Genomic DNA, 12,206 nt, shown 5'->3' on the forward strand with positions numbered 1-12,206 from the left:
GGTCTAAACAGTAAAAACAAAAAATAAATAAATAAAACTATCAGTATACCGTTGTTTCTCATCTATAAACAAAAGAAAAAGCATTAGGCAAGTAACAACAATTCGCACGTGTTGGGTACATTAATGGTAGCTGTATAGCATGACACACTCCGACCGAAATGTCCACTAAAACTCTTAATTGAGCTTTGCTGGCCGACACTTAGAAGGTGACGAAGTCATAAAGTGTAGTGATGTGGAAAATATGAATAAATTTAAACCTAAAAGTGCCTAAATACAAGAGTGCGCTAGTGAGCGGGAATGAACCCAATTCACACGTGACGTCAAGGCATAAGTAAAGTACAGTAAAGTGGATTGAGAATTATACCCTCAGAGATAACCACTTATACTGAGATTTGCCAAGAGTCTTTCTCGATACGAAAGCTCAGCTACTAAAACCTGGAGGGACGAAAAACAAGGGTGAGTGGGCCTAAAAAAAAAGTTTAATAAAAACCTTTGAAAACGTTATAACCCCTCACCATAAAACATGTATAATTTCCAAGATATACATACTACATATAGTTTGAAAATACTCATCGTAGCCTGCAAAATATCAAGATATCAATACAGCACAATAGTTCATATATAAGTGCATGACGTCAGTAATTGTATCATTTCACATAAGCAAACATATCAAACCAAGTGCTCATCGATCTATGCTAGCACACAAGTCGGAGTCGCCTAATGCAACCTATACGACTGAACTGATGCTCATCAATCTATGCTAGCACACGAGTCAAAGTTGCCTAATGCAACATGTACTAGGTGTAATCATAATATACGCTCTAGTGTTACAATCACGTGAAGACTGGCGCTATTCGCGGTCACCTACAAGTCAAAGTTGCCTAATGCAACATGTACAACATGACTGGCACCTACTTGGATCCAAGGCGAGCGTGCGGTGCAGAAGTGAACATACACGTGAAAGACTGGCCCTAGCCCTGAGCGAGCACTAAATTGAGGTGCAGCAATGATGAGGAGACTACATAAATATAAGCATGCCAGAGTGATTCAATAGTTCTAATCAACACACTAACATTCATAGTCGTAGATATAATTATGGCATCAAAGATTATAAGCATAGCTGTGCATCCCATAGGGTGTAGCATATTCCATAATTTCTAGTCAATATAACATTCATCAAAGCCGTAACTTAGATTAAGGCATCTCGTAGGATCCGGAATAATTTCATAAATTCCATCATTTCGCTAATGCTTATAAATTTTATTCTTATCCAGGCGTACATAAGAAATTCTTTTTCAAATGCATAAATGGAAATTATCAATCATATATATATATATATATATATACACATACACACACACACTATAAAAAGGAAAAGACCCACTCACTTGAAGTCCACGCTATAACTCCCTAGCACAAATATTGAGGGGTCAGGAACAATCGTCGCCTAGAACAAATATCAAATCACATCTCAGAATTCTTATCGATAGAACACATAGCTTACATAAAACACATCCCCAATAACGTTCTAGAATGATTTGAAACCCATTAACCAAAAGTCAACCATCGGTCGAGGGTCGATGGTAGGGTTCGCAACCCTACGTAACTCGATCCGGAAGATCCGCACCTAGATTTCTGATCCGTAACTTCCCAAAGTTTCAATAAGCCTCTAGAACAACATCCTAAAATCTTACCACGATCCGACGGTCGGATCTCCACCAATCACAATTCAAGTGGCGGTCAATGTTTTATTTTACAAACTTACAAATCCAATTCAGGAAGATCCGTAATTCAGATTCCTAATCCGTAAGGTCCTAATGTCCTCAAATATTATGTACTATAACATATTAAAGTTTGGTGACGATCCAACGGTCAAATCGTCGAATCATAAAATGGTTCAGTGGCATAGTATTCCATTTTAGGTTTAAACTATCAAACTATAACAAATGGTGATCAAATTGAAATTAGAACATTGAATTTAACTTTAAAAAGCAGCGTCGTCCTACTGGCCATGCGACGCCACACATGGCAGTCGGCCGCTCCGACTCGTTGAAAAATCAAACAACTCCAAAAATTCCCAAATTTTACAAGAATGAAGATCTCAATGAGTAGAGCAATTTTTATACATGTGGCCAAGTCCAATTTTGCCAGAAAAATCCTCAAATCTCCACGAACCCGCCGGAAACCCTAGAAAATGGTGGTTGTCAATTCGTTGTCTCCAATGCTTTGATGCACCAACCAAGGCTTGGGACTTGTTCCTGGGTTCAAAAGGAGTTGAACCATGGTGGTGGTTGAAGGTGATGACTTCAGAAATGACGAATCGTCGCCGCGGGTGCCCTCGAACTCACCGGAGAAGACATGAGTTCGTCATGAAATCTCCACTAACCACCATTAAGTTTGTGTGGAATTTGAAGAGGGATTGTCGTTGAGTCGAATGGTGGTGGTGGGAGACTCCAACTCACTAGAAAGAATTGGAATGGAATGGAGTCAGAACGTAGGTCGAATCGTTAAGGAGAAATTGAATTCATGAGGAATTGGAATGGAATGGAATCATAATCAAATTCTTATTAAAGTTGTTTGCTAAACTTTCTGGAATTGGAGTAAGAATGACATTGACCTATATATATTGTTTACTAGTTCACATGAATCAAAAGAGAAACTAATGTGATTACTAAAATACCCTTGTTCTACTAAATTAATTTTGTATGCTGATTAATAGAAAGTCAAATGCTATAAAATAAAATTAATAAGCAAACTAACCAATTACCAAACCCCAACCTAATTGTTCCTCTCCTTCTCCGCCTCTCTCATCTCTCAACAGTTTGAAATTCAAGGTGGGTTTGTGGCCTATGGGCAGTGGTAGTGTTAGTGATATCGTTTCTATGAACGATTAGTTTACAGGGCTGTGATTTCATATTGGTTTGGTGTGGGGGCTTGGTTTTTGACATTTTGTTCATAAAATACCTACTAAAATTGCAGCAAGGTTCTTCTTGGTCTGTGGTTTGATCTACTTTTGTGGTTTAATTGTTATGATGATGGTGGCTGGGTCTGTGTCCTGGGAAAGGCAAGGGATGTGCGACAATGGTGAGGGAGAAAGAGAGGGATAACACTTGGGACAAGAGCTTGGGTTTCTTTGGAATTTCAACTTTTATTGGAGGGCGCAATGTGTATGAAAAATGGATTCCTCATCCCCTCAATCCTTCAAAATCTAAATATCATCCAATTGTTAGGAGTCCAATTCCTCCAAATCTCATAATTGGATTCCAAAATTTGTGTGGAACCCATTAAATTTTGACTCCTCCAAATTTAGTAAATACCGGAATATTCCGTAATCGAAATTCAATTTCGTTTCTTAATGCAGATTACCCTTACGTAAACGTGCCCTTAGTTACTTTCAGCATTGTTTTTCTGCTATTAATTTCATTTGCTAGTTTGAAATCTGATGAGAAAGATTTTAAGATATGTTGTCTCTCTTTAGGAGGGACAGATCATATTACCCAATTTCTATGAAATGGACCAAAACTTCTTGCCACAGTGGCGCAAAGGGCCTGAGCTATCCTCAATTCACTTGGGCCTAAATATTGGAACCAGGTTAAATTCAGTTTCCACTCCTAAGTCGCCAGTGGGGTTGACGGCTTAAAGCCCAATAGCTAATACAAAAGAAATGTTTTTTTTTAACAAAAATACAAAAAAATTGTTAACTACACTTTCTTTTTTTTCTTTTTTTTATACACATTTATGTTCATCTTATATTTCGTTTTGTTTAATTTATTCAATTTGATGATCATAAATAAAAAAAATATGTGTTAGAGAAACAAAAAATGTGTGATTATCATTTCCTAATAATATATGCCTGACAAATAGAAAATACTAGGATATGTTGCCCGAATGTTGTTGCGGGATCACAAAGCTTATAGATAATTATGGATAAAAAATTATAAAAAATATATTGAGTATAATTAGTAAATTTAAAACTGTGTAGTAGCATAATATTGATTAACAAAAACAAAAGTATCAAGAAATAAAGAGCGAGTGGAATTGAGTACTTACTTGGGTTGAGAATTTGAATAATCGTTTTTCATTGTCTGAGTTAGATTAACACCAGAAAAGTTGAGTTTGTTGTAATTAGCAACAATAGTCATATAAGAGTTAAAAAAAAGTTATGGAAACGATAATACCATTGAAGAACAGTTAATTTCTTAATATTATAACTTTAAAAATGAAATGAAAATGCATTCCGAGATGAATCAGAATTATGAGAAGTGATAATCTCAGCCTTGATTATTTGGAGCGATGGTCATCATTTTCGTCTTTTCTCTTCAGATGAATTAGCTATTACCAATTTATACACACTCACTTCTCCTAATCTATTCCGAACACATAGTTAATTATTTGTTTGTTCACCGATGGATTTAAGATAAACATTAAAAAGATCAATCAAATCAATCAAATATGAAACTTTACACTTATAAGTAAAGAGCAATATAACTAAATTGTCGTGCTGATAACAAAAAGATACTAAACTTTTATTTCCACACAATGTTAATAACTATTTAGCCACTCAAAGTTCATTCTTTGTTCTTCCATAGTCATTTGCTCATTCCACCCACCATTTTGGAAAAGGATTATATATTAATAAAAAATTTGTTAATTTTTGACATGGTGAGAACAAACTATTATAGCAATTTGATAACAAAGAGTGACAAAGCACAACAGAACAGGAAAAAAAAAAACAAATTACTATTTCTCTTCATTTGTTTCATCCACCTGAACAAAACACAATATACAAACACATCTATTTAAATAAGGCTCACCTATATTATAAAAGGACCATCCAAAACAACTGAAAAAAATACACTTAACATGTATTCAACGTCTAATAAACGATTACCAAGTGATAAAATGATTACACAAAAGAATCTCTCCCCTAAAACCATCCTAACAACCTCATCCCGAGCCATCCCTTTCCGACCTAACCTCTTGCAGACCCTACGTACCATTGGTTCAATAAATTAACAGCCAACTACACTTGGTGCAAAAGATATTTAAACCATGTTCTCCTCGGACAGCTGAAATTAAAGGGCATGCAAGTGAAAAATGCATAGCAACATATAATAGGATCAAAACGAACTATGTGAAAAGATAAAAGCAAGCTAACTATTCTCCATGATGAAAAACTAAAGACGACTTGAAGAGAAGAGGAGAAACTAACCTTTAGAAGTAGTCGAATGAATGCAGCTTCGTGGCACTGTCCGTGGAAGCACTCAAAGCTTCAAAGAAAACACATTTATATATGTCTTTGAGGGAAATCAAATTACCCAACGGAAATTTGTTAATCAAAGGCTTTAACCTTGTATTGGAAATCAAAGCAGAAACATGTAAAAGAGCTGTGACATACCAGTGGAGCTCTTGAGCATGGAAAGGCTCTGGTTTTTTTTTTTTTTTTTTTTTAAACGGAAAATAAATAAGAAACCGGCTGAAAAACTCGAAAAACCTCTTCGGAAAAACTGGACATCAGCTTACCACTGATTCACCTAGACCGTAACAAATCGAGGCATGCAAATGGTGGTTTTTGTTCCTGAGATGAAGGGGAGACGATAGTAAAATTCAACACAAAACCAAAATCAAAAGGAGGTATATTAAGTTGGAAAAAGTATTCAAATGATAGGATTTCACCAATTTTAAGTTAGATGGGAAGTTCATGAATGGTTGAGAATAATCAGTGAGCAACATGAAACTTGTCATGTACTTTTGGTGCGAAGAGAAATAGGTCAAATCGAAGAGGAGGTGCGCAAAGCGATGAATGTGTTAGACCAAGTCCTAGTCCGCGTGCGGTTTCAAGAGTTTGTGATCAAGTCAAACTGTTATCCCACAAGAGTTAGTTTAGGATAAGACTCTTTCAGATATTCCTTTCCGTGTAAATCCAAGTTTGATCTTTCTGTTGTATCTTTGTTTTTCAAATCTCCTTGTAAATAGGGTTTTCAGTTCCCTGATGTAATCTGGAATGCATTATAAATACATGCAGCCAATCACTGATTGGTAATGCAATTGAAGTGAGACTGTGAGTGTTTGTAAGTTTTACATGGTATACGAGCCCTAGCAGTCTAACGACACAGATCAGTTTTTTTTTTCCATGGCCGATTCTAGCAACGGTGCAGCAACCCAAACCTCCAACCTCACAAATTCCACCATGAACCCCTTCTCGTCTTTGACCACAGTTGTGAATATTAAGCTCGATCGTACCAATTACCCTCTATGGTTGGCTCAGATCTTACCTGTTCTCAAAAGTCGGGACCTGTTGGGTTACGTCGATGGGACGGTTGTTTGCCCTCCCAAACAACTTTCTGGCAGTACAACTACCAATCCTGAGTACACAACATGGGTGCAGTACGATCAAATGATACTCAGCTGGATTAATGGTTCGCTCACGCCGTCTGTGCTCTCGGTCGTGGCCAGCAAGAGGACCTCTCGTGCTACCTGGGAGGCTCTTGAGCAACGGTATGCCTCTACATCCCAGAATCGCATTTTGTTTCTGCGGAATGAACTACTACAAACAAAAAAAGGTGATTTGTCGATTGCTGATTATCTTGATAAGATGAATGCTATTTCTGATAACCTTGCCCTAGCTGGCAAACCTGTGGATGATGATGAACTTGTCCAGATTATCTTGAACAATCTTGGGCCTGCTTATGAGATGACCATGAACGCTGCTCAGGCACGTGATACTCCCATCACGTACCCTACGCTTGAGGCGCTCTTATTGACAACTGAGAGAAGGATGAATGAGCAAGCTGCTCCACTCTTGGAGGCTGCTCCTGTTAATGCCTTTGTCACTGCCAGAGGTCGTGGTGGAAGATCTCGTGGAAATGGACGAGGAATGGCTCTGGCTGGACGCGGTGGTGCTGCTGGAAACCAGCGCGGTGCCAATCCCCGCAACAATTACTTTACTAACAGTATGCGCCCTAACTTTGCATGCAATGGTGAAAAATTCAATAGTGCAGGAGAACGAATTATATGCCAGATTTGTGGAAAACAAGGGCATCCTGCCCTAGATTGTTACCAAAGAATGAATGCTGCGTATGAAGGAAGGATCCCAGCCAAGAAACTCACTGCCATGGCCACCTCTTCAATCCCTGTTAACCGCCAAAACAATGGTCAGTGGCTGCTTGATACTGGAGCCAATGCCCATGTCACTCCAGATCTTCAGAATTTGGTTAATCCAAAAGAGTATAACGGTAATGAGAATGTGGGTGGAGTAGGTACTGATTCTGGAATTTCTATTTCTCATCTTGGTTCAAATACTCTACAAACTAAATCTTGCTCATTTGAATTGAAAAATATCTTAAGATGTCCCACTGCCTCCACACATATTATTTCTGCTCACAGATTTACCCTAGACAATCATTGCTATATACTTATTTTCCCTCATTTTTTCCTTGTCAAGGACCTCAAGACCCGGAAGACGCTTTTCCACGGGAGATGTGAGAATGGCTTATACCCATTTTCAGGTGGCGGTGGACAGTTTAATTATCCTATTTCAGTGTGTGTAGGCATTCAAGTCTCGGCTCAGAAATGGCATTCACGCCTTGGGCATCCTGCCTCGTCTATTGTCCAATTTTTAATTTCAAATAAGAAAGTACCAATTCTTGGTGCTTCCAATGTCAAGTTTTGTCAGTCATGTCCCTTAGGCAAGAGTACTAAATTACCTTTCAGTAGCTCGGAGTCTGTTTCCCAGTTCCCTTTACAACTTTTGCATTCTGATGTTTGGTGTTCTCCCGTTAATTCAGTTGAAGGTTTTCGCTATTATGTGTTATTTGTGGATGATTATTCTCGCTATTCTTGGATTTTTCCAATGAAAACTAAATGTGAGGTATTTGACATTTTTGTGAAGTTTAAAGCACAGGTTGAAAATATGTTTAATAGTTCTATTAAAACTCTTCAATGTGATGAAGGTGGTGAGTATAAAAGTCATGTATTTCAAACATATCTTGCCACTCATGGCATTTCCCAAAGATTTTCGTGTCCAAAACATCCTGAACAAAATGGTATTGCCGAAAGAAAACATCGTCACATTGTTGAGACCAGTATTGTCATGCTTTCTCATGCACATATTCCAAATAAATATTGGGTCGATGCTTGTTTAACAGCTACTTATCTAATTAATAGGTTGCCAAGTCGTGCCTTGTCTCACAAATCTCCCTATGAACGATTGTATGCCAAAATTCCCAAATATGAAACTCTTAAAGTATTTGGTTGTCAATGTTATCCTTGGTTAGTGCCTTACGCACAGAATAAACTCCAACAAAAGTCAAAACCATGTGTGTTTTTAGGTTACTCACTGAATCATCAAGGGTACAAATGCTTAGACTTGTCCACAAGACGAATATATTTGTCTCGCCATGTCCTATTCGATGAGGACACTTTTCCATTTAAGGAACTCACATCTTCCCTGGGGAGCATTGAATACACAGGTAGTATGACTTCTCCTGACTTATTATTTACGTTTCCGCTTTTATCTCCCTCACCACAGTCCAATTTGTTACTTCCTCGACAGTCTTCACAGGTCCTACCCCAACCAAATCCCCTATCTTCTGATGTTCCTCCTTCCAATAACCTCATCTCCACCTCTAGTTTACCTGCTCCTTGTGACACACCAGCCCCAATGCCTTTAGCAACCTCTAGGTCTACCAACTCCTCTTCAAATGAGCAAGAGGCGGTACCATTTCCTGAAATGAACCAATCCGTGTCAGTTGATGATCACGGTCCTACTTCCTCCACCCAACAGCCTGTGCCACCCGCAAGAATGACTACTCGTTCACAATCTGGCATTCAAAAGCGTAATCCCAAATATGCCTTGCATGTTAATATTAATCCTTCTCTTGTTTAACCAACCTGTTTTAGTCAGGCCATCAAGAATTAGGACTGGAGGAATGCCATGGTTCAAGAGTTCAATGCCTTACAGCGGTGTGGTACCTGGAAGCTTGTTCCATATCATTCACGAATGAACTTGTTGCCTAACAAATGGGTTTTCAAGCTTAAACAACGTGCAGATGGCTCGGTTGAACGGCATAAGGCGAGGCTAGTTGCAAATGGCTTTCATCAGAAGCCTGGCATTGATTATACAGAAACTTTTAGTCCCGTAGTGAAGCACAGTACTATAAGGCTTGTCCTTAGTCTTGCCGTTTCACAACGATGGCCTATCCGACAGTTGGATGTACAGAATGCGTTCTTGCATGGATTTTTGAATGAGGATGTGTATATGCTGCAACCGGCCGGTTTTGTTGATCCACAGTATCCTAATTATGTTTGCAAATTGCAAAGGAGTATCTATGGCTTGAAACAAGCTCCTCGAGCTTGGTTTCATAGGTTCTCGGAATTTTTGCTTCAATTAGGGTTTCAAGCATCCCCTTGTGATTATAGTTTGTTCGTTTATAATCACAGCGGTGTTTACTTGATTCTTTTGATATATGTGGACGATATTTTGTTAACAGGCAATAGCTCACGGCAAATGACTTGCTTAATCAACAAGCTGGGAACTTTGTTTTCAATGAAGGATTTGGGTCCATTACATTATTTTCTCGGTGTTGAAGTCAAATATGTGGTTGATCAGATGCATTTGAGTCAAGCTAAGTATGCGTTGGATTTATTGCAGCGTACCAAGTTCTTGGATGCCAAACCGATTTCCACTCCAGTTTCTTGTGGCCAGAAATTAAGTGCTTATGATGGTGAGGCATATGACAGTCCAGACTTATATCGAAGTGTTGTTGGCGCACTACAATATCTTACCATCACCAGACCCGATCTTTCGTATGCTGTGAACCAGGTCTGTCAGTTCATGCACTCTCCAAAGACTACACATTGGACGGCAGTCAAGAGAATCCTACGTTATGTTAAGGCCACGTACAATCATGGTCTTCTGTACAAACCTGGTAATACACATCTCACGGCATTTTCAGATGCGGATTATGCTAGGAATCCTGACACTCGGCATTCCACTGGCGGTTTCTGCATTTACTTCGGCTCCAATCTTGTGTCCTGGAGTTCTAAGAAACAAAAAACGGTGTCTCGCTCGAGTTCTGAAGCTGAGTACAGGCAGCTGGCTTACACCGCTGCGGAACTGTCATGGCTACGGTCCCTTTTTCGTGATTTACAGTTACATCTTAGCTGTCCCACTATTTGGTGTGACAATATATCGTCCATTGCCTTAGCTTCGTATCCAGTGTTTCATTCGAGAACGAAGCATTTGGAAGTTGATTATCATTATGTTCGTGAGAAGGTGGTTCGTGGTCAGCTAATGGTAAATTATATTTGTTCCTAAGATCAGACAGCTGATTTGTTCGCTAAAGGTTTGTCTGTTATGCGTTTCAACCTTCTAGTCTCCAAGCTTCCAGTTGTATCTCCCCCTATCAGCTTGCGGGGGGATGTTAGACCAAGTCCTAGTCCGCGTGCGGTTTCAAGAGTTTGTGATCAAGTCAAACTGTTATCCCACAAGAGTTAGTTTAGGATAAGACTCTTTCAGATATTCATTTCCGTGTAAATCCAAGTTTGATCTTTCTGTTGTATCTTTGTTTTTCAAATCTCCTTGTAAATAGGGTTTTCAGTTCCCTGATGTAATCTGGAATGCATTATAAATACATGCAGCCAATCACTGATTGGTAATGCAATTGAAGTGAGACTGTGAGTGTTTGTAAGTTTTACAGAATGCATGGGCAAAAAATGAAGGAACTGCGAGCAACGATGTGTAGAAGAAAGGAAAGAACGCTGAAATCGAAGAGGGAGTCAAATGGATAAAAAGGATACCCAGGATGATGATCAACACAAGGCCAAAAAGTGGAAGAATCCCGAAGAAAAGAAGGGTAACAATAAGGGCAAGAATGCCATTTTACTGCAGCAGAGAGGGTAAAAAGGACCGCTAAGGAAGAAATGGGAGGGCATATTAGGGTATTCATTGTTTATGAGCTCCTCTCGATGATGAACAGTAACTTTCTGCTGAGTTTTAGCAGATGTAAATGTAGTATCCATTTTTGTATACTTTTGAACGCGTAAATTCCTCCAAAAATAGGGAGACCAATTAATTTGCACTTTCTAAATGACGTTTTACTGTAGTGGCAGAAAGTAATAATGTCTATATACTCTTATATTATCACTGATCTCTCTCCCCTTAACAACCAATTTTAGTTAAAATGATATCTGAAACAGAGGGGTAGTTGGTGGTGTGCAAAAGGTGTAGAGGCACAGGACCCCGAATTATTTAGGGGCCTCAAAAAAATGTACCCTCCTATATATTACATATGTATAAATTTCTAATAATAAAGTTTTAAACTGAAAAGAAAAAGTATCATCATATGATTTAATCTATATTACAATTGATTAAGTGAAGCTTATATTTAATATATTAATTTTCTACTTTTCTCTAGCAATAAAAACTTGTATATTACTTTCTCCCACCAATACAAACGTATTTTTATATCTCTCTTTCAGTTATGCTCTATTTTTTCATAGATGAACCCTAAATCATGATTTTATGTTGGAGATTAGAACATCTCCAACGGAGACGTCAAATTCAAAATATCAAATTTCAATTTAATGGCTGACTTGGTAATTTGACATATTGTCTATATTTGTTTTTCCACCTGATATGCCAAAATTTATTACTTCATTTATGTTTTTTTTTTAAACAAAAATAATAAAAGTTGGTTTCTTGTTGGTTTAAAAATAATAAGAGCGAGATGCTAATTTCAAATAATTTTGAATATTGGTTGTTGAGCTTTGCATGAATATATTGTCCAAAAAAAAAAAATTCAAATAAGCAGGGCCTTTTTATTAAATTCGCACAGGGCCCCCAAAATGTTAGAGACGGCTCTGCTCTAAAATTGGCATAACTCCTCACTTTGGTCACTGAGATTTAAATTTGATGTAACTAGTCTCTGAGTTTGTCTACCGTCAATCATTTTGGTCTTCCATGAAAAATCTCTGTTAAATAAGAAAATGACAAAAATACCCTTAATCTCTGTAAAATCATTTTGGCCCATTGTTTATTAAATTGAGGATATTTTTGTCATTTTGATTTTTATTTAACAGCGGATTTTCACAAAATGACCAAAATGATTGATGGTGGACAAATTCAGGGATCATTCTATCGATTTTAAAATCTCAGGACTAAAATGAGAAGTTATGTCAATCTCAAAGATCATTTTGACTAAAAT

Source organism: Pyrus communis, chromosome 1, assembly GCF_963583255.1.
Source record: "Pyrus communis chromosome 1, drPyrComm1.1, whole genome shotgun sequence".
Classification (NCBI taxonomy): Eukaryota; Viridiplantae; Streptophyta; class Magnoliopsida; order Rosales; family Rosaceae; genus Pyrus; species Pyrus communis.